General features: G+C 46.0%; 1 pseudogene; it reads right to left on the bottom strand.

Moving 5' to 3' along the window:
* Positions 1-22,500, bottom strand: part of LOC116364981 (protein kinase C beta type-like) — a 55,738-nt pseudogene that overhangs the window by 6,933 nt on the left and 26,305 nt on the right.

The following is a 22,500-nucleotide window of genomic DNA, read 5'->3' as shown; positions in this document are numbered from 1 at the left end:
GCTGAGTCATTGACGAATCAGGAAATCAGATTTTTACAAGGTCATTTAAATCCTTCGCAAGAAATCCACAACGGCCTATCAACGTGAAATATATACGAATAATATTAGGGCTAATATGTACAGTTTGATAAATAAATAATGAAACAATTCATTTTATTTGACTATTGTAAAGCTTTTAAAGAATATCTATCTGAAACATCTTCTGAACCAACGGACCAACGCATTCCTGCTGTATTTCCTAAGTGTCATTATGTTCCTGCTGTAGTTCCTAAGTGTAGTTATGTTCCTGCTGTATTTCCTAAGTGTCATTATGTTCCTGCTGTAGTTCCTAAGTGTAGTTATGTTCCTGCTGTATTTCCTAAGTGTCATTTTGTTCCTGCTGTATTTCCTAAGTGTCATTATGTTCCTGCTGTATTTCCTAAGTGTCATTATGTTCCTGCTGTATTTCCTAAGTGTCGTTTTGTTCCTGCTGTAGTTCCTAAGTGTCATTATGTTCCTGCTGTATTTCCTAAGTGTCATTTTGTTCCTGCTGTATTTCCTAAGTGTCATTATGTTCCTGCTGTATTTCCTAAGTGTCATTATATTCCTGCTGTATTTCCTAAGTGTCGTTTTGTTCCTGCTGTATTTCCTAAGTGTCATTTTGTTCCTGCTGTATTTCCTAAGTGTCATTATGTTCCTGCTGTATTTCCTAAGTGTCATTTGTTCCTGCTGTATTTCCTAAGTGTCATTATGTTCCTGCTGTATTTCCTAAGTGTCATTATGTTCCTGCTGTATTTCCTAAGTGTCATTATGTTCCTGCTGTATTTCCTAAGTGTCATTATGTTCCTGCTGTATTTCCTAAGTGTCATTATGTTCCTGCTGTATTTCCTAAGTGTCATTTTGTTCCTGCTGTATTTCCTAAGCGTCATTATGTTCCTGCTGTATTTCCTAAGTGTCATTATGTTCCTGCTGTATTTCCTAAGTGTCATTATGTTCCTGCTGTATTTCCTAAGTGTAGTTTTGTTCCTGCTGTATTTCCTAAGTGTAGTTTTGTTCCTGCTGTATTTCCTAAGTGTCATTTTGTTCCTGCTGTATTTCCTAAGTGTCATTATGTTCCTGCTGTATTTCCTAAGTGTCATTTTGTTCCTGCTGTATTTCCTAAGTGTCATTATGTTCCTGCTGTATTTCCTAAGTGTCATTATGTTCCTGCTGTATTTCCTAAGTGTCGTTTTGTTCCTGCTGTATTTCCTAAGTGTCATTTTGTTCCTGCTGTATTTCATAAGTGTCGTTTTGTTCCTGCTGTATTTCCTAAGTGTCATTATGTTCCTGCTGTATTTCCTAAGTGTCATTATGTTCCTGCTGTATTTCCTAAGTGTCATTTTGTTCCTGCTCTATTTCCTAAGTGTCATTATGTTCCTGCTGTATTTCCTAAGTGTCATTTTGTTCCTGCTGTATTTCCTAAGTGTCATTTTGTTCCTGCTGTATTTCCTAAGTGTCATTATGTTCCTGCTGTATTTCCTAAGTGTCATTTTGTTCCTGCTGTAGTTCCTAAGTGTCACTATGTTCCTGCTGTATTTCCTAAGTGTCATTATGTTCCTGCTGTATTTCCTAAGTGTCATTTTGTTCCTGCTGTATTTCCTAAGTGTCGTTTTGTTCCTGCTGTATTTCCTAAGTGTCATTATGTTCCTGCTGTATTTCCTAAGTGTAGTTTTGTTTCCTGTTGTATTTCCTAAGTGTCATTATGTTCCTGCTGTATTTCCTAAGTGTCATTTTTGTTCCTGCTGTATTTCCTAAGTGTCATTATGTTCCTGCTGTATTTCCTAAGTGTCATTTGTTCCTGCTGTATTTCCTAAGTGTCATTATGTTCCTGCTGTATTTCCTAAGTGTCATTTTGTTCCTGCTGTATTTCCTAAGTGTCATTATGTTCCTGCTGTATTTCCTAAGCTTCATTTTGTTCCTGCTGTATTTCCTAAGTGTCATTATGTTCCTGCTGTATTTCCTAAGTGTCATTTTGTTCCTGCTGTATTTCCTAAGTGTCATTATGTTCCTGCTGTATTTCCTAAGTGTCATTATGTTCCTGCTGTATTTCCTAAGTGTAGTTTTGTTCCTGCTGTAGTTCCTAAGTGTCATTTTGTTCCTGCTGTATTTCCTAAGTGTCGTTTTGTTCCTGCTGTATTTCCTAAGTGTCATTATGTTCCTGCTGTATTTCCTAAGTGTCATTTTGTTCTTGCTGTATTTCCTAAGTGTCATTATGTTCCTGCTGTATTTCCTAAGTGTCATTATGTTCCTGCTGTATTTCCTAAGTGTAGTTTTGTTCCTGCTGTATTTCCTAAGTGTAGTTTTGTTCCTGCTGTATTTCCTAAGTGTCATTATGTTCCTGCTGTATTTCCTAAGTGTCATTATGTTTCCTGCTGTATTTCCTAAGTGTCATTATGTTCCTGCTGTATTTCCTAAGTGTCATTATGTTCCTGCTGTATTTCCTAAGTGTCGTTATGTTCCTGCTGTATTTCCTAAGTGTAGTTATGTTCCTGCTGTATTTCCTAAGTGTAGTTATATTCCTGCTGTATTTCCTAAGTGTCATTATGTTCCTGCTGTATTTCCTAAGTGTCATTTTGTTCCTGCTGTATTTCCTAAGTGTAGTTATGTTCCTGCTGTATTTCCTAAGTGTAGTTATATTCCTGCTGTATTTCCTAAGTGTCATTATGTTCCTGCTGTATTTCCTAAGTGTCATTTTGTTCCTGCTGTATTTCCTAAGTGTCGTTTTGTTCCTGCTGTATTTCCTGGGTGTCATTATGTTCCTGCTGTATTTCCTAAGTGTAGTTATGTTCCTGCTGTATTTCCTAAGTGTCATTATGTTCCTGCTGTATTTCCTAAGTGTCATTTTGTTCCTGCTGTATTTCCTAAGTGTCATTATGTTCCTGCTGTATTTCCTAAGTGTCATTATGTTCCTGCTGTATTTCCTAAGTGTCATTATGTTCCTGCTGTATTTCCTGGGTGTAGTTTTGTTCCTGCTGTGTAATTTGTTACGTAATTGTAAGATGCTTCTTTTAGTAAAAGATACCTGGGTCTCAATAGGACTCCTAAGTTAAAAAAATAAAGGTGAACTCTCTCTCGCTCTCTTCTCCCTCTCTTTGTCGATCTATTTCTCTCTCTCAGCAGGTAGCACAACTAAACAACAGGAGGTCTGACGTCTCTGACAGCTACAACAGAGGGAGAGACAGAGGGAAAGGGAGAAGGAGATAAAGATGAGGAGAGAGAGAGAAGAGATAGATAGAAAAAGAGAGAAAGGGAGAGACAGTGGGAGAGAGAGAGAGAGAGAGACAGTGGGAGAGAGAGAGAGAAAGAGAGAGAGAGAGAGAGAGAGAGAGAGAGAGAGAGAGAGAGCGAGAGAGAGAGAGAGAGGAAGACAGGGGATGGAGGAAGGTCTGTACTCATTAGGGCTCTGTTCTGACAGATCCTGCCTTCCAACCTTTTGATGGAAAAACAAGGTGGAGCTGATACACACGCTGGTCACACCAGTAAACAACAACAACAACAACAACAAGGTGGAAACTGATACACACGCTGGTCACACCAGTAAACAACAACAGGGTGGAACTGATACACACGCTGGTCACACCAGTAAACAACAAGGTGGAACTGATACACAACGCTGGTCACACCAGTAAACAACAACAACAACAAGGTGGAACTGATACACACGCTGGTCACACCAGTAAACAACAACAACAACAAGGTGGAGCTGATACACACGCTGGTCACACCAGTAAACAACAACAAGGTGGAACTGATACACACGCTGGTCACACCATTAAACAACAACAAGGTGGAGCTGATACACATGCTGGTCACACCAGTAAACAACAACAAGGTGGAACTGATACACACGCTGGTTACACCAGTAAACAACAACAACAACAACAAGGTGGAACTGATACACACGCTGGTCACACCAGTAAACAACAACAACAACAACAAGGTGGAACTGATACACACGCTAGTCACACCAGTAAACAACAACAACAACAACAACAACAAGGTGGAACTGATACACACGCTGGTCACACCAGTAAACAACAACAACAACAAGGTGGAACTGATACACACGCTGGTCACACCAGTAAACAACAACAAGGTGGAACTGATACACACGCTGGTTACACCAGTAAACAACAACAACAACAACAACAAGGTGGAACTGATACACACGCTGGTGACACCAGTAAACAACAACAACAACAAGGTGGAACTGATACACACGCTAGTCACACCAGTAAACAACAACAACAACAACAACAACAAGGTGGAACTGATACACACGCTGGTCACACCAGTAAACAACAACAACAACAAGGTGGAACTGATACACACGCTGGTCACACCAGTAAACTGCAGTTCTCCTTTCACTCAAAAACCATCACCATCATCATCACGAACATCATCATCATCATCACCATCCTCACCACCATCACCACCATGAACATCATCATCATCACCATCACCATCATCACCACCATCACCACCATCATCATCATCATCACCATCACCACCATCACCATCATCACCACCACCATCATCACCATCACCACCATCATCATCACCAACATCATCACCACCACCACCATCACCACCATCATCATCATCACCATCACCACCATCATCATCACCACCACCACCATCACCACCATCATCATCACCACCACCACCATCACCACCATCACCATCACCACCATCATCATCACCATCGTCACCATCATCATCACCACCACCATCACCACCATCATCATCATGAACATCATCATCATCACCATCACCATCACCATCATCACCATAACTATCACCATCATCACCACCATCACCACCACCATCATCATCATCACCATCACCATCACCATCACCACCATCACCATCATCACCACAATCATCACCATCATCATCACCACCACCACCACCAGCATCATCACCACCATCATCATCACCATCACCATCATCACCACCACCATCATCACCATCACCACCATCATCATCACCAACATCATCACCAACATCATCACCACCACCACCATCACCACCATCATCATCATCACCATCACCACCATCATCATCACCATCATCCTCACCACCATCATCAGCATCACCATCAATATCATCATTATCAACGTTGAACAAAAGGAGAACCAGCTGAAAGGACAGAGAGAGACAGGGGGGGGGTTAGAGGCTCCATAGAGAGAGACAGGGGGGGGGGTGTTTAGAGGCTCCATAGAGAAAGACGGGGGTTAGAGGCTCCATAGAGAGAGACTCACAGCTTTGGGTTTGAATGGCGGTTGTACTTCCTTGTTCTCCACTTTGTCCCAGTCCATATAGCGGAAGAACCCGTGGTCTCTGATGTCTCGCTCCCCCTCCGGACCACAGCCCAGACGCTTCCCAGGGTGCTTGGTCATCAACTAGGGACAGGGAGGAGGTTAGAGGTTAGAGGCTCCATAGGGACAGGGAGGGGGTTAGAGGTTAGAGACTCCATAGAGAGAGGGAGGGGGTTAGAGGCTCCATAGAGACAGGGAGGAGGTTAGAGGCTCCATTGGGACAGGGAGGGGGTTAGAGGTTAGAGGCTCCATAGAGTCGGGAGGGGGTTAGAGATTCCATAGGGACAGAGGGAGTTTAGAGGCACCATAAGGACAGGGAGGGGGTTAGAGTCTCCATATGGACAGGGAGGGGGTTAGAGTCTCCATATGGACAGGGAGGGGGTTAGAGGCTCCATAGGGACAGGGAGGGGGTTAGAGGCTCCATAGGGACAGGGAGGGGGTTAGAGGCTCCATAGGGACAGGGAGGGGGTTAGAGGCTCCATAGAGCGGGAGGGGGTTAGAGGTTCCATAGGGACAGAGGGAGTTTAGAGGCTCCATAGAGTCGGGAGGGGGTTAGAGGCTCCATATGGACAGGGAGGGGGTTAGAGTCTCCATATGGACAGGGAGGGGGTTAGAGGCTCCATAGGGACAGGGAGGGGGTTAGAGGCTCCGTAGGGACAGGGAGGGGGTTAGAGGTTAGAGGCTCCATAGAGTCGGGAGGGGGTTAGAGATTCCATAGGGACAGAGGGAGTTTAGAGGCACCATAAGGACAGGGAGGGGGTTAGAGTCTCCATATGGACAGGGAGGGGGTTAGAGGCTCCATAGAGACATGGAGGGGGATAGAGGCTCCATAGAGACAGGGAGGGGGTTAGAGGCTCCATAGGGACAGGGAGGGGGTTAGAGGCTCCATAGAGTCGGGAGGGGGTTAGAGTCTCCATATGGACAGGGAGGGGGTTAGAGGCTCCATAGGGACAGGGAGGGGGTTAGAGGCTCCATAGGGACAGGGAGGGGGTTAGAGGCTCCATAGAGACGGGAGGGGGTTAGAGGTTCCATAGGGACAGAGGGAGTTTAGAGGCTCCATAGGGACAGGGAGGGGGGTTAGAGGCTCCATAGGGACAGGGAGGGGGTTAGAGGCTCCATAGGGACAGGGAGGGGGTTAGAGGCTCCATAGGGACAGGGAGGGGGTTAGAGGCTCCATAGAGTCGGGAGGGGGTTAGAGTCTCCATATGGACAGGGAGGGGGTTAGAGGCTCCATAGGGACAGGGAGGGGGTTAAAGGCTCCATAGGGACAGGGAGGTGGTTAGAGGCTCCATAGGGACAGGGAGGGGGTTAGAGGCTCCATAGAGACAGGGAGGGGGTTAGAGGCTCCATAGGGACAGGGAGGGGGTTAGAGGCTCCATAGAGTCGGGAGGGGGTTAGAGGCTCCATATGGACAGGGAGGGGGTTAGAGGCTCCATAGGGACAGGGAGGGGGTTAGAGGCTCCATAGGGACAGGGAGGGGGTTAGAGGCTCCACAGGGACATGGAGGGGGTTAGAGGCTCCATATGGACAGGGAGGGGGTTAGAGGCTCCATAGGGACAGGGAGGGGGTTAGAGGCTCCATAGGGACAGGGAGGGGGTTAGAGGTTCCACAGGGACATGGAGGGGGATAGAGGCTCCATAGAGACAGGGAGGGGGTTAGAGGCTCCATAGGGACAGGGAGGGGGTTAGAGGCTCCATAGGGACAGATAACAAAGTCCTTTACATAGAACCAGATAACACAGTCCTTTACATAGAACCAGATGGACAGGCAGAGGTGTGTGTTCTGTAATTTACTGAGATAGGAGGGATAGAGGGAGTTAGGGGGGAGAGAGAGAGGGAGATAGGAGTTAGAGGGAGAGAGGGAGATAGCAGATAAGAGGATAGAGAGGGGGATAGGATGAGGGAGAAGGAGATAGGGAGGTAGGAGGAGAGAGAGGGGAGGGGGAGGGAAATAAGGGGAGAGAGAGGGAAATAAGGGGAGAGAGAGGGAGATAGGGGAGAGGGAGGAGTTTAGGGGGAGGGGAGAGGAGGAGAGTGGTAGAAGGGTAGGGGAGAGGAGGAGAGGAGAGGAGAGGAGAGAGAGGAGAGGAGAGGAGAGGAGAGGAGAGGAGAGGAGAGGAGAGGAGAGGAGAGGAGAGGAGAGGAGAGGGAGAGGAGAGGAGAAGAAGATAGCACCACATCTGGCTGGCGCTAAACCTCTCTGACATTTCCTCCCCTTTATGTTCTGAGAGCCCCCACTGGATTATCAATGGAATGAGTGCTTCTATTTTATATCCTCTTCAATCCCCCTGTGACTGATATGTGTGTGTGTGTGTGTGTGTGTGTGTGTGTGTGTGTGTGTGTGTGTGTGTGTGGTGTGTGTGTGTGATGGAAGTGGGTACTGAAGGGTAACGGTCGAGGACGAGACTGAGGTTTGATTGAGAGGGATGGACTCTGCTTTGCTGGATAACTGAGCTGTGTGTGTGTGTGTGTGTGTGTGTGTGTGTGTGTGTGTGTGTGTGTGTGTGTGTGTGTGTGTGTGTGTGTGTGTGTTTAGAGGACAGATAAACAGAGAATAAGGAAGACTGACAGAGAAAAGCTCCTCTTCAGAACGAACACTGCAGAAGGACAGAGGAGAGGAGACATACTGCATTTCATTATCCAACCTCCTCCCCCTCATTTCCTCCCCAATCTCCCCCCTCCTCTCCTCTCCCTCCCCAACCTCCTCCCCCTCCTCTCCTCCCCCTCTCTTTCCTCCCCTCTCTTTCCTCCCAACCTCCTCCCCCTTTCTTTCCTCCTCTCTCTCTCTCTCTCTCTTTCCTCCTCTCTCTCTCTCTCTCTCTCTTTTCCTCCTTTCTCTCTCCCTCCCCAACCTCCTCCCCCTCCTCTCCTCCCCCTCTCTTTCCTCCCCTCTCTTTCCTCCCAACCTCCTCCCCCTTTCTTTCCTCCTCTCTCTCTCTCTCTCTCTTTCCTCCTCTCTCTCTCTCTCTCTCTCTTTTCCTCCTTTCTCTCTCCCTCCCCAACCTCCTCCCTCTCACTTTTCTCCCCTCTCTCCCTCCAACCTCCTCCCCCTCTCTTTCCTCCTCTCTCCCCCCCTCTCTATCTATCTCTATCTCTCTCTCTCTCTCTCTCCTTTCCATCTCCCCAAATTGCAGTGAAACGGAAGACAAACAATCAATTAAGCCACTATACACAATATATAACGGTTATTAGGAGGTGTGTTTTCCCCCTCACCCCTTTGCAGATGGAGACAGCCTCCTGGGGCCTCAGGGGCAGAACGCTCTAACCACTAGGCTACCCTGCTACCCTGTTTCCCCCCTCACCACTAGGCTACCCTTCTACCCTGTTTCCCCCCTCACCACTAGGCTACCCTGCTACCCTGTTTTCCCCCTCACCAGTTGGCTACCCTGCTACCCTGTTTCCCCCTCACCACTAGGCTACCCTGTTTCCCCCCTCACCACTAGGCTACCCTGCTACCCTGGTTTCACCCTCACCACTAGGCTACCCTGCTACCCTGTTTTCCCCCTCACCACTAGGCTACCCTGCTACCCTGTTTTCACCCTCACCACTAGGCTACCCTGCTACCCTGTTTTCACCCTCACCACTAGGCTACCCTGCTACCCTGTTTTCACCCTCACCACTAGGCTACCCTGCTACCCTGTTTTCACCCTCACCACTAGGCTACCCTGCTACCCTGTTTTCACCCTCACCACTAGGCTACCCTGTTTCCCCCCCTCACCACTAGGCTACCCTGCTACCCTGTTTTCCCCCTCACCACTAGGCTACCCTGCCACCCTGTTTTCCCCCTCACCACTAGGCTACCCTGCTACCCTGTTTTCACCCTCACCACTAGGATACCCTGCTACCCTGTTTTCACCCTCACCACTAGGCTACCCTGCTACCCTGTTTTCACCCTCACCACTAGGCGACCCTGTTTTCCCCCCTCACCACTAGGCTACCCTGCTACCCTGTTTTCCCCCTCACCACTAGGCTACCCTGCTACCCTGTTTTCACCCTCACCACTAGGCTACCCTGCTACCCTGTTTTCCCCCTCACCACTAGGCTACCCTGCTACCCTGTTTTCACCCTCACCACTAGGCTACCCTGTTTTCACCCTCACCACTAGACTACCCTGCTACCCTGTTTTCCCCCTCACCACTAGGCTACCCTGTTTTCACCCTCACCACTAGGCTACCCTGCTACCCTGTTTTCCCCCTAACCACTAGGCTACCCTGCTACCATGTTTCCCCCCTCACCACTAGGCTACCCTGTTTTCACCCTCACCACTAGGCTACCCTGTTTCCCCCCTCACCACTAGGCTACCCTGTTTTCACCCTCACCACTAGGCTACCCTGTTTTCACCCTCACCACTAGGCTACCCTGTTTCCCCCCTCACCACTAGGCTACCCTGTTTCCCCCCTCACCACTAGGCTACCCTGTTTTCACCCTCACCACTAGGCTACCCTGTTTTCACCCTCACCACTAGGCTACCCTGCTACCCTGTTTCCCTCTCACCACTAGGCTACCCTGTTTTCCCCCTCCCCACTAGGCTACCCTGCTACCTTGTTTTCCCCCTCCCCACTAGGCTACCCTGTTTTCCCCCTCACCACTAGGCTACCCTGCTATCCTGTTTTCACCCTCACCACTAGGCTACCCTGCTACCCTGTTTTCACCCTCACCACTAGGCTACCCTGCTACCCTGTTTTCACCCTCACCACTAGGCTACCCTGTTTCCCCCTCACCACTAGGCTACCCTGCTACCCTGTTTCCCCCTCACCACTAGGCTACCCTGCTACCCTCTTTTCCCCCTCACCCCTTTGCAGATGGCGACAGCCTCCTTGGACATAGACTTGGGGTAGGAGACGTGATGTTCCATGATGGACTGGAACAACTCATCCTCGTCCTCACCGTCGAAGGGAGGCTAGGACAGCGGGAGGAGGGGAGGACAGAGGGGAGGGGAGGACAGAGGGGAGGGGAGGACAGGACAGAGGGGAGGACAGGACAGAGGGGAGGACAGGACAGAGGGAGGAGGGGAGGACAGGACAGAGGAAGGAGGGGAGGACAGGACAGAGGGAGGAGGGGAGGACAGAGGGAGGAGGGGAGGACAGGACAGAGGGAGGAGGAGAGGACAGGACAGAGGGAGAAGGGGATTGGTTAATATCCACAGTAAATGTTAACATATGTGCACACACACACACACACACCTACCTGTCCAGCCAGCATCTCATACAGCAGAACTCCAAAGGCCCACCAGTCCACTGACTTCCCATAGGGCTGGTACGCAATGATCTGGAGGAGAGGAGAGGAGAGGAGAGGAGAGGAGAGGAGAGGAGAGGAGAGGAGAGGAGAGGAGAGGAGAGGAGAGGAGAGGAGAGGAGAGGAGAGGAGAGGAGAGGAGAGGAGAGGAGAGGAGAGGAGAGGAGAGGAGAGGTTAGAAGAGAGCACGATAGAATACAATTTAGTAGAATAGAGTAGAATATAAAAGAATAGAAGAGAACAGAATAGAGTAGAGTAGAATAGAGTAGAGAAGAATAGAGTAAAAATAGTAGAATAGAGTAGAGTAGAATAGAGTAGAGTAGAATAGAGTAGAGTAGAACAGATTAGAGTAGAATAGAGTAGAGTAGAATAGAGTAGAGTAGAATAGAGTAGAGTAGAACAGAGTAGAGTAGAATAGAGTAGAGTAGAATAGAGTAGAGTAGAATAGATTAGAGTAGAATAGAGTAGAGTAGAATAGAGTAGAGTAGAGTAGAATAGATTAGAGTAGAATAGAGTAGAGTAGAATAGAGTAGAGTAGAATCGATTAGAGTAGAATAGAGCAGAGTGGAATAGAGGAGAATATAATATAAAGTAGAATAGAGAAGGATAGAGTAGAATGGAACAGAGTAGAGTAGAATATAGAGTAGAATATAGAGTATAATAGAGTACAGTATAGAGTATAATAGAAGAAAATAATAGCATATAATAGAATAAAGTATAATAGAGTAGAGTATAATAGAGCATAGAGTACAATAGAGTAAAGTATAATATAATAGAGTACAGAGTATAATAGAGTAGAGTAGAATATAATAGAGAATAGAGTATAATAGAGTAGAGTAGAATATAATAGAGAATAGAGTATAATAGAGTAGAGTAGAATATAATAGAGTACAGAGAATAATAGAGTAGAATATAATAGAGTGTAGAGTATAATAGAGTAGAGTAGAATATAATAGAGAATAGAGTATAATAGAGTAGAGTAGAACATACTGGAGAATAGAGTATAATAGAGTAGAATATAATAGAGTATAACAGAGTAGAGTAGAATGTAATAGAGTATAACAGAGTAGAGTAGAATATAATAGAGTATAACAGAGTAGAGTAGAATATAATAGAGTATAACAGAGTAGAGTAGATTGTAATAGAGAACAATAGAGTAGAATATAATAGAGAATGGAGTATAATAGAGTAGAATATAATAGAGTATAACAGAGTAGAGTAGAATATAATGGAGAATAGAGTATAATAGAGTAGAACATAATAGAGAATAGAGTATAATAGAGTAGAATATAATAGAGTATAACAGAGTAGAGTAGAATGTAATAGAGTATAACAGAGTAGAGTAGAATATAATAGAGTATAACAGAGTAGAGTAGAATATAATAGAGTATAACAGAGTAGATTAGAATATAATAGAGTATAACAGAGTAGAGTAGATTGTAATAGAGAACAATAGAGTAGAATATAATAGAGAAGAGTATAATAGAGTAGAATATAATAGAGTATAACAGAGTAGAGTAGAATATAATAGAGTATAACAGAGTAGAGTAGAATATAATAGAGTATAACAGAGTAGAGTAGATTGTAATAGAGAACAATAGAGTATAATATAATAGAGAATAGAGTATAATAGAGTAGATTAGAATATAATAGAGAATAGAGTATAATAGAGTAAAGTAGAATACAATAGAGTATAATAGAGTAGAGTAGAATATAATGGAGAATAGAGTATAACAGAGTAGAATATAATAGAGAATAGAGTATAATAGAGTAGAGTAGAATATAATGGAGAATAGAGAATAATAGAGTAGAATATAATGGAGAATAGAGCAGAGTAGAATATAATGGAGAATAGAGTATAACAGAGTAGAGTAGAATATAAGAGAGAATAGAGCAGAGTAGAATATAATGGAGAATAGAGTATAACAGAGTAGAATATAATAGAGTGTAATAGAGTAGAGTAGAATATAATAGAGTATAGAGTATAATAGAGTAGAGTAGAATATAACAGAGAATAGAGTATAATAGAGTAGAGAAGAATATAATGTAGAATATAGTATAATAGAGTAGAATACAATAGAGTAAATAGAGTAGAGTAGAATATAATAGAGTAACAGAGTAGAGCAGAATTTAACAGAGTACAATTGAGTAGAGTAGAATATAACAGAGAATAGAGTATAATAGAGTAGAGAAGAATATACTGTAGAATATAGTATAATAGAGTAGAATACAATAGAGTAAATAGAGTAGAGTAGAATATAATAGAGTAACAGAGTAGAGCAGAATTTAACAGAGTACAATTGAGTAGAGTAGAATATAATAGAGTATAGAGTATAACAGAGTAGAGTAGAATATAATAGAGTATAGAGTATAACAGAGTAGAATATAATATAATAGAGTATAACAGAGTAGAGTAGAATTTAATAGAGTACAATTGAGTAGAGTAGAATATAATAGAGTATAGAGTATAACAGAGTAGAGTAGAATATAATAGAGTAGAGTAGAATATAACAGAGAATAGAGTATAACAGAGTAGAGTAGAATATAATAGAGTATAGAGTATAACAGAGTAGAGTAGAATATAATAGAGTATAACAGAGTAGAGTAGAATATAATAGAGTATAACAGAGTAGAGTAGAATATAATAGAGTATAGAGTATAACAGAGTAGAGTAGAATATAATAGAGTAGAGTAGAATATAACAGAGAATAGAGTATAATAGAGTAGAGAAGAATATAATAGAGTATAATAGAGTAGAGTAGAATATAATAGAGTATAATAGAGTAGAACCTGGTCTAGACAGCATGATAGGTGAACCTGCGCTGACCATAACACACTGTCTACAGCACTACGAGTGTGTATGAGTGTTTTGTGTGTGTGTGTGTTGTCTCTCTCACACAGTAGGTGTTAACACTAGGAACTGAACCATCTGTCTCTCCTGTCAAACTAACATGTGATACATAATCAACTTAATTATTCACAAGCACACACACACACACACACACCTCAGGAGCGATGTAGTCTGGGGTCCCACAGAAGGTCTTGGTGGTGACACCGTCTAACATGTTCTCTTTGCACATCCCAAAGTCAGCGATCTTAATGTGTCCCTCAGCATCCAGCATCACGTTGTCCAGCTTCAGATCTCTACAGGAGACGAGACACAGAGACAGACTATCTTAATGTGACACAGAGACAGACTAGACTCTCAGACAGAAGGGTACGATCCCTAGAGGAGACAAGACACACAGACAGACTATCTTAATGTGTCCCTCAGCATCACGTTGTCCAGCTTCAGATCTCTACAGGAGACAAGACACACAGAGACAGACTATCTTAATGTGTCCTTCAGCATCACGTTGTCCAGCTTCAGATCTCTACAGGAGACGAGACACAGAGACAGACTAGACTCTCAGATAGAAGGGTACGATCTCTACAGGAGACGACACAGAGACAGACTAGACTCTCAGACAGAAGGGTACGATCTCTACAGGAGACGACACAGAGACAGACTAGACTCTCAGACAGAAGGGTACGATCTCTACAGGAGACGACACAGAGACAGACTATCTTAATGTGACACAGAGACAGACTAGACTCTCAGACAGAAGATCTCTACAGGAGACAAGACACACAGAGACAGACTATCTTAATGTGTCCTTCAGCATCACGTTGTCCAGCTTCAGATCTCTACAGGAGACGACACAGAGACAGACTATCTTAATGTGACACAGAGACAGACCAGACTCTCAGACAGAAGGGTACGATGTCTACAGGAGACGACACAGAGACAGACTAGACTCTCAGACAGAAGGGTACGATCTCTACAGGAGACGACACAGAGACAGACTAGACTCTCAGATAGAAGGGTACGATCTCTACAGGAGACGACACAGAGACAGACTAGACTCTCAGACAGAAGGGTACGATCTCTACAGGAGACGACACAGAGACAGACTAGACTCTCAGACAGAAGGGTACGATCTCTACAGGAGACGACACAGAGACAGACTATCTTAATGTGACACAGAGACAGACTAGACTCTCAGACAGAAGATCTCTACAGGAGACAAGACACACAGAGACAGACTATCTTAATGTGTCCTTCAGCATCACGTTGTCCAGCTTCAGATCTCTACAGGAGACGACACAGAGACAGACTATCTTAATGTGACACAGAGACAGACCAGACTCTCAGACAGAAGGGTACGATGTCTACAGGAGACGACACAGAGACAGACTAGACTCTCAGACAGAAGGGTACGATCTCTACAGGAGACGACACAGAGACAGACTAGACTCTCAGACAGAAGGGTACGATCTCTACAGGAGACGACACAGAGACAGACTAGACTCTCAGACAGAAGGGTACAGTACTGTTCACGGGGTACAAAAATATCCAAATTACAACCAGACAATAGCGATCCCATTAGTTCCTGCCAAGACTGATAAATATCTTTGACTGAGAAGCTGGTGTGATGAGTATCTCTGTCTGAGATGATGTTGTGATGAATATCTCTGTCTGAGATGATGTTGTGATGAGTATCTCTGTCTGAGATGATGTTGTGATGAATATCTCTGTCTGAGATGATGTTGTGATGAGTATCTCTGTCTGAGATGATGTTGTGATGAGTATCTCTGTCTGAGATGATGTTGTGATGAGTATCTCTGTCTGAGATGATGTTGTGACGAAAGACTCACCTGTAAATGATTCCTTTCAGATGAAGGAAGAACAGACCTATGGCAATCTCTGCTGCATAGAAGCTGAGAGAGAGAGGAGAGGAGAGGAATAAAGGTGTGTCTTTAGCCATACTTACAGTATATCTGATAAGATCAACAGGACGTAGCAAACATGTCCGTGTTCGAACCATCCAATCACATATCGACCCCCTCAAACCTACTCTCAAAGAGAGAGCTGAGGAGAAGCCAAAATAAAACCATTTCCTTCCCCAAGTCACACGGCCGAAAAACACATCTGGACAAGAGGAACAGCTTCGTGACGTTCATGGACTATGCCGTGGAAATGTCCTCTATTTACCAAATCATGGGAGCAAACCCCAACACAAGTCAGAGTTAGTTATCAAAGTCCATCTTTAATTATATGAGCTCTATCATAACCCTGTGACTCTCAGATCAATTCAGTGTCTATCAATGAATTCTCTGAGAGCCCCCACTACATTGCAACTGAGATCCTTTAATTGCAAAAGAACACACTTAGTCAGACAGCATAGACATAATAAATCGTTCAGGTTTGTCTCCATACTCAAACCCCAAAACCATAAACCAATCCTCCATATCAACAGGCATATATCAAATTGTCATTTAGATACAACCAATTCTAAATACAACCAATCCTGGACAAGCTCACGGGGAGCATAGAATGATTCCAGACACTGCCATCCTCCTCTCCCCGATGGGAAAAGTAGGGAGTGACTGGCACACAGACACAGTGGAGCAAAAGATATGTTTACACATGATGACACCTTGACCTCTCCCCTCTCTGCGGCCCAAGCAACTTAGTCCTGACATAGAACAGATGCTGCAACCCCGCCACAGTATTATACAAACACATTCTGATGAGAAGTAACTTACAAACATATGATGAATATAAAACATCTTACCTATGTTACCAACCAATTCTGATTATTCCCCAACAACTAAGCATTCAAAGCATTCAACACTACTGTTCCCTCCGAGGTTGACACCGAGCTCAGAGCCCTGGGTCCCTGGACATCACCCCGCTGCAACTGGATCCAGGGTGGTGACGAGGCCCCCAGTACATCACTGGGACCGTGCTCCCGCCCATCCAGGATATTGACTCAAAACGGTGACTGAGAAAGACGTAAAGCTTCATCAAGAGACCCCCGCTCAAGGTACTAAACGATATCATAACCGCCATCGATAAAAGACAGTACTGTGCAGCCGTCTTCATCGACCTGGCCAAGGCTTTCGACTCTGTCAATCACCGTATTCTTATCGGCAGACTCAACAGCCTTGGTTTCTCAAATGATTGCCTCGCCTGGTTTACCAACTACTTCTCAAGACAGAGTTCAGTGTGTCAAATCGGAGGGCCTGTTGTCCGGACCTCTGGCGGTCTCTATGGGGGTGCCACAGGGTTCAATTCTCGGGCCGACTCTTTTCTCTGTATACATCAATGATGTCGCTCTTGCTGCTGGTGATTCTCTGATCCACCTCTATGCAGACGACACCATTCTGTATACTTCTGGCCCTTCTTTGGACACTTAACAAAACTCCAAATAACACTCATTCCGTGGCCTCCAGCTGCTCTTAAATGCTAGTAAAAACTAAATGCATGCTATTCAACCGATTGCTGCCCGCCCGCCCGACTAGCATCACTACTCTGGTCGGTTCTGACTTAGAATATGTGGACTACAACTACAAATACCTAGATGTCTGGTTAGACTGTAAACTCTCCTTACAGGCTGACATTAAACATCCCCAATCCAAAATTAAAAACTAGAATTGGCTTTCTATTTCGCAACAAAGCCTACTTGATGTGGATCGCTGCGTTCTGCTAATTAGTTTCAGGCGATGATTACGCTCCCGCATGCGTGTTTGGGAGTCACTAGAGGTTTAAGGGCCTGTAAGTAAGCATTTCACTGAGGTCTACACCTGTTGGTTAAGGGCTGGTCAGTCTGCATTTCACTGTGAGGTCTACACCTGTTGGTTAAGGGCTGGTCAGTCAGCATTTCACTGTGAGGTCTACACCTGTTGGTTAAGGGCTGGTCAGTCTGCATTTCACTGTGAGGGCTACACCTGTTGGTTAAGGGCTGGTCAGTCAGCATTTCACTGTGAGGTCAGTCAGCATTTCACTGTGAGGGCTACACCTGTTGGTTAAGGGCTGGTCGGTCAGCATTTCACTGTGAGGGCTACACCTGTTGGTTAAGGGCTGGTCGGTCTGCATTTCATTGTGAGGTCTACACCTGTTGGTTAAGGGCTGGTCAGTCAGCATTTCACTGTGAGGTCTACACCTGTTGGTTAAGGGCTGGACAGTCAGCATTTCACTGTGAGGTCTACACCTGTTGGTTAAGGGCTGGTCAGTCAGCATTTCACTGTGAGGTCTACCTACACCTGTTGGTTAAGGGCTGGTCAGTAGCATTTCACTGTGAGGTCTACACCTGTTGGTTAAGGGCTGGTCAGTCAGCATTTCACTGTGAGGTCTACACCTGTTGGTTAAGGGCTGGTCAGTCAGCATTTCACTGTGAGGTCTACACCTGTTGGGTAAGGGCTGGTCGGTCAGCATTTCACTGTGAGGTCTACACCTGTTGGTTAAGGGCTGGTCAGTCAGCATTTCACTGTGAGGTCTACACCTGTTGGTTAAGGGCTGGTCGGTCAGCATTTCACTGTGAGGTCTACACCTGTTGGTTAAGGGCTGGTCAGTCAGCATTTCACTGTGAGGTCTACACCTGTTGGTTAAGGGCTGGTCGGTCAGCATTTCACTGTGAGGTCTACACCTGTTGGTTAAGGACTGGTCAGCATTTCACTGTGAGGTCTACACCTGTTGGTTAAGGCCTGGTCAGTTAGCATTTCACTGTGAGGTCTACACCTCTTGGTTAAGGGCTGGTCAGTCAGCATTTCACTGTGAGGTCTACACCTGTTGGTTAAGGGCTGGTCGGTCAGCATTTCACTGTGAGGTCTACACCTGTTGGTTAAGGGCTGGTCAGTCAGCATTTCACTGTGAGGCCTACACCTGTTGGTTAAGGGCTGGTCAGTCAGCATTTCACTGTGAGGCCTACACCTGTTGGTTAAGGGCTGGTCAGTCAGCATTTCACTGTGAGGTCTACACCTGTTGGTTAAGGGCTGGTCAGTCAGCATTTCACTGTGAGGCCTACACCTGTTGGTTAAGGGCTGGTCAGTCAGCATTTCACTGTGAGGTCTACACCTGTTGGTTAAGGGCTGGTCAGTCAGCATTTCACTGTGAGGCCTACACCTGTTGGTTAAGGGCTGGTCAGTCAGCATTTCACTGTGAGGTCTACACCTGTTGGTTAAGGGCTGGTCAGTCAGCATTTCACTGTGAGGTCTACACCTGTTGGTTAAGGGCTGGTCAGTCAGCATTTCACTGTGAGGCCTACACCTGTTGGTTAAGGGCTGGTCAGTCAGCATTTCACTGTGAGGCCTACACCTGTTGGTTAAGGGCTGGTCAGTCAGCATTTCACTGTGAGGCCTACACCTGTTGGTTAAGGGCTGGTCAGTCAGCATTTCACTGTGAGGCCTACACCTGTTGGTTAAGGGCTGGTCAGTCAGCATTTCACTGTGAGGCCTACACCTGTTGGTTAAGGGCTGGTCAGTCAGCATTTCACTGTGAGGCCTACACCTGTTGGTTAAGGGCTGGTCAGTCAGCATTTCACTGTGAGGCCTACACCTGTTGGTTAAGGGCCTGTCAGTAGCATTTCACCTGTTGGTTAAGGGCCTGTCAGTAGCATTTCACCTGTTGGTTAAGGGCCTGTCAGTAGCATTTCACTGTGAGGTCTACACCTGTTGGTTAAGGGCTGGTCAGTCAGCATTTCACTGTGAGGCCTACACCTGTTGGTTAAGGGCCTGTCAGTAGCATTTCACCTGTTGTATTCGGCAAATAGAGTTTAATTTGATTTTGATTTGACAAGTAAACTTTGAATTGATTAATGGCTTAGGGCTCGATTTGGGAACAGACCTATATACTCCGTAAACTCACACAGTGTATGTGCGTGTGCGTGTGTGTGCGTGTGTGTGTGTGTGTGTGTGTGTGGAGTGTTTACTCACACAGCGTGAGGTTCCTTGAACTTGCCGACATGCTGGATCTGATACATGAGGTCTCCTCCGTTGATATACTCCATCACAAAATATAACCTGTCCTGGAGAGAGAGAGAGAGGGGGGGGAGAGAGGGAGGGAGAGGGAGGGAGATCGACAGAGAGGGAGGGAGGGAGGGAGGGAGGGAGGGAGGGAGGGAGGGAGGGAGAGAGAGAGAGAGAGAGAGAGAGGAGAGAGAGAGAGAGAGAGAGAGAGAGAGAAAGAATAGAATAGATCATTTGGACAGGAAATGTTCATCTCAAACCCTCATACCATAATGGCCACCTAATCATCCCCAGCTTCCAATTGGCTCATTCCTCCTCCTCCTCTCCCCTGTAACTATTCCCCAGGTCGTTGCTGTAAATGAGAATGTGTTCTCAGTCAATTTACCAGGTAACATAAGGGTTAAAAACATACTGACTCAGTGACAACACCAACACATCAAGTCATCACAGACTGACTCAGTCACATCACATCAAGTCATCACAGACTGACTCAGTCACAACACATCAAGTCATCACAGACTGACTCAGTCACAACACATCAAGTCATCACAGACTGACTCAGTCACAACACATCAAGTCATCACGGACTGACTCAGTCACAACACATCAAGTCATCACCTACTGACTCAGTCACATCACCAACACATGAAGTCATCACAGACTGACTCAGTCACACCAAGTCATCACAGACTGACTAAGTCACATCACCAACACATCAAGTCATCACCTACTGACTCAGTCACAACACATCAAGTCATCACCTACTGACTCAGTCACAACACCAACACATCAAGTCATCACGGACTGACTCAGTCACATCACATCAAGTCATCACGGACTGGCTCAGTCACACCAAGTCATCACAGACTGACTAAGTCACATCACCAACACATGAAGTCATCACAGACTGACTCAGTCACACCAAGTCATCACAGACTGACTAAGTCACATCACCAACACATGAAGTCATCACAGACTGACTCAGTCACATGAAGTCATCACAGACTGACTCAGTCACATCACCAACACATCAAGTCATCACCTACTGACTCAGTCACAACACCAACACATCAAGTCATCACAGACTGACTCAGGTCACATCAAGTCATCACAGACTGACTCAGTCACATCACCAACACATCAAGTCATCACAGACTGACTCAGACACATCACCAACACATCAAGTCATCACAGTGTGTGTGTAGTGTGTGTGTGTTTGTGTGTAGTGTGTGTGTGTGTGTGTAGTGTGTGTGTGTGTAGTGGTGTGTGTAGTGTGTGTGTGTGTAGTGTGTGTGTGTGTGTGTGTGTGTGTGTGTGTGTGTGTGTGTGTGTGTGTGTTTGTGTGGTTACCATGGTCTGGAAGCAGGAGTGGAGCTGTGTGAGGAAGGGAGGTTTCCCTGACAGGGCCAGGACCCTCTTCTCCACCATGGTGCACTCCACATCATCATCCTGAATCACCACGTCCTTCTTCAGGATCTTTACGGCGTACAGCGCCTCTCTGTCCTTATGTTCTGCTAGCATCACCTAGCGAGAAAGAGAGGAGGGAGACATCTTTACGGCATACAGCTCCTCTCTGACCTTATGTTCTGCTAGCATCACCTAGAGAGAGAGAGGAGGGAGACATCTTTACGGCGTACAGCGCCTCTCTGTCCTTATGTTCTGCTAGCATCACCTAGAGAGAGAGAGGAGGGAGACATCTTTACGGAGTACAGCGCCTCTCTGTCCTTATGTTCTGCTAGCATCACCTAGAGAGAGAGAGGAGGGAGACATCTTTACGGCGTAGAGGTCCTCTCTGTCCTTATGTTCTGCTAGCATCACCTAGAGAGAGAGGAGGGAGACATCTTTAGAGAGGGAGGAGGGCGAGAGGAGGGAGACATCTTTACGGCGTACAGCGCCTCTCTGTCCTTATGTTCTACTAGCATCACCTAGAGAGAGAGAGGAGGGAGACATCTTTAGAGAGGGAGGAGGGAGAGGGGGAGAGAGGAGAGGGAGAGGGAGAGGAGGGAGGGGGAGAGGGGGAGAAGGGGAGCGAGAGAAGGGGAGGGAAGGGGAGAGAGAGGAGGGAGAGGGGGAGGGAGAGGGGGAGGGAGAGAGAGAGGGGGTGAGAGAGTGGGAGGGGGAGAAGGGGAGGGAGGAGGAGAGGGAGGAGGGAGGAAGGGGAGAGGGGGAGAGAGAGGAGGGAGGAGGGGGAGAGGGGGAGAAGGAGAGGGGGAGAGAGAAGAGGGAGAGGGAGAGGAGGGAGGGGAGGGGAGGGAGAGGGAAAGGGAGAGAGAGCGAGAGAGGGGGAGAGAGAGATTGGCAGCAGTCAAGCAATTCAGAAACATATTCTCTATAATCAAGAAATCTGGGGAAACATCTGTTCACAATCACACCTCTAGGACAAACACACACACACAGGGATGGAAGATTCACACTGATCGTCATCGGGTTCTGTTTCCGTGGCGATGGACCGAGGCCAAGAACACATCCTGGCTATGACAACACAGCCACGGAACTCAGAGACCTGTGTGTGGTTCTGCTCAGACGTTCCTCTCCAAGGTCAGACACAAACCTCTTGGAACCGAGAAGGACCCTGGAGGAAACTTTATATTTCACTGTGTGTGTGTGTGTGTGTCCATTAGGTGACAGTGTACCTATGTAAATGTAAACTCAATAAGAGTTTCAGAGAGGACACCATCTGTTCCTAGACCTCTATCACACTCTATTCATCCCTTTCTCTCTCCTCTCTCCATCACTTTCTCTCTCTTCTTTCTCTCCAGCTCTTTCTCTCTCTCCTCTCTCCATTCCTTTCCTCTCTCTCTCTCTCTCTCCCTTTCTCTCTCTCTATCCCTCTCTCTCTCTCTCTATCCCTGTCTCTCTCTCTCCTCTCTCCATCCCGTTCTCTCTCTCCTCTCTCCTCTCTCTCCATTCCTTCTCTCTCCATTCATATCTCTCTCTCTCTCCAACCCTTTCTCTCTCTTCTCTCTCCATTCCTTTCTCTCTCTCCATCCCTTTCTCTCTCTTCTCTCTCTCCATCCCTTTCTCTCTCTCCTCTCTCTCCATTCCTTCTCTTTCTCCATTTCTTTCTCTCGCTCTTCTCTATCCATTCCTTCTCTCTCTCCATCCCTTTCTATATGGGATAAGCTATATGCTCATAG

The sequence above is a fragment of the Oncorhynchus kisutch genome, unplaced genomic scaffold, assembly GCF_002021735.2.
Source record: "Oncorhynchus kisutch isolate 150728-3 unplaced genomic scaffold, Okis_V2 scaffold1142, whole genome shotgun sequence".
NCBI classification, from domain to species: Eukaryota; Metazoa; Chordata; class Actinopteri; order Salmoniformes; family Salmonidae; genus Oncorhynchus; species Oncorhynchus kisutch.
The sequence above is the reverse complement of the archived record's forward strand: the minus strand, read 5'-3'. Positions and strand labels throughout refer to the sequence as shown.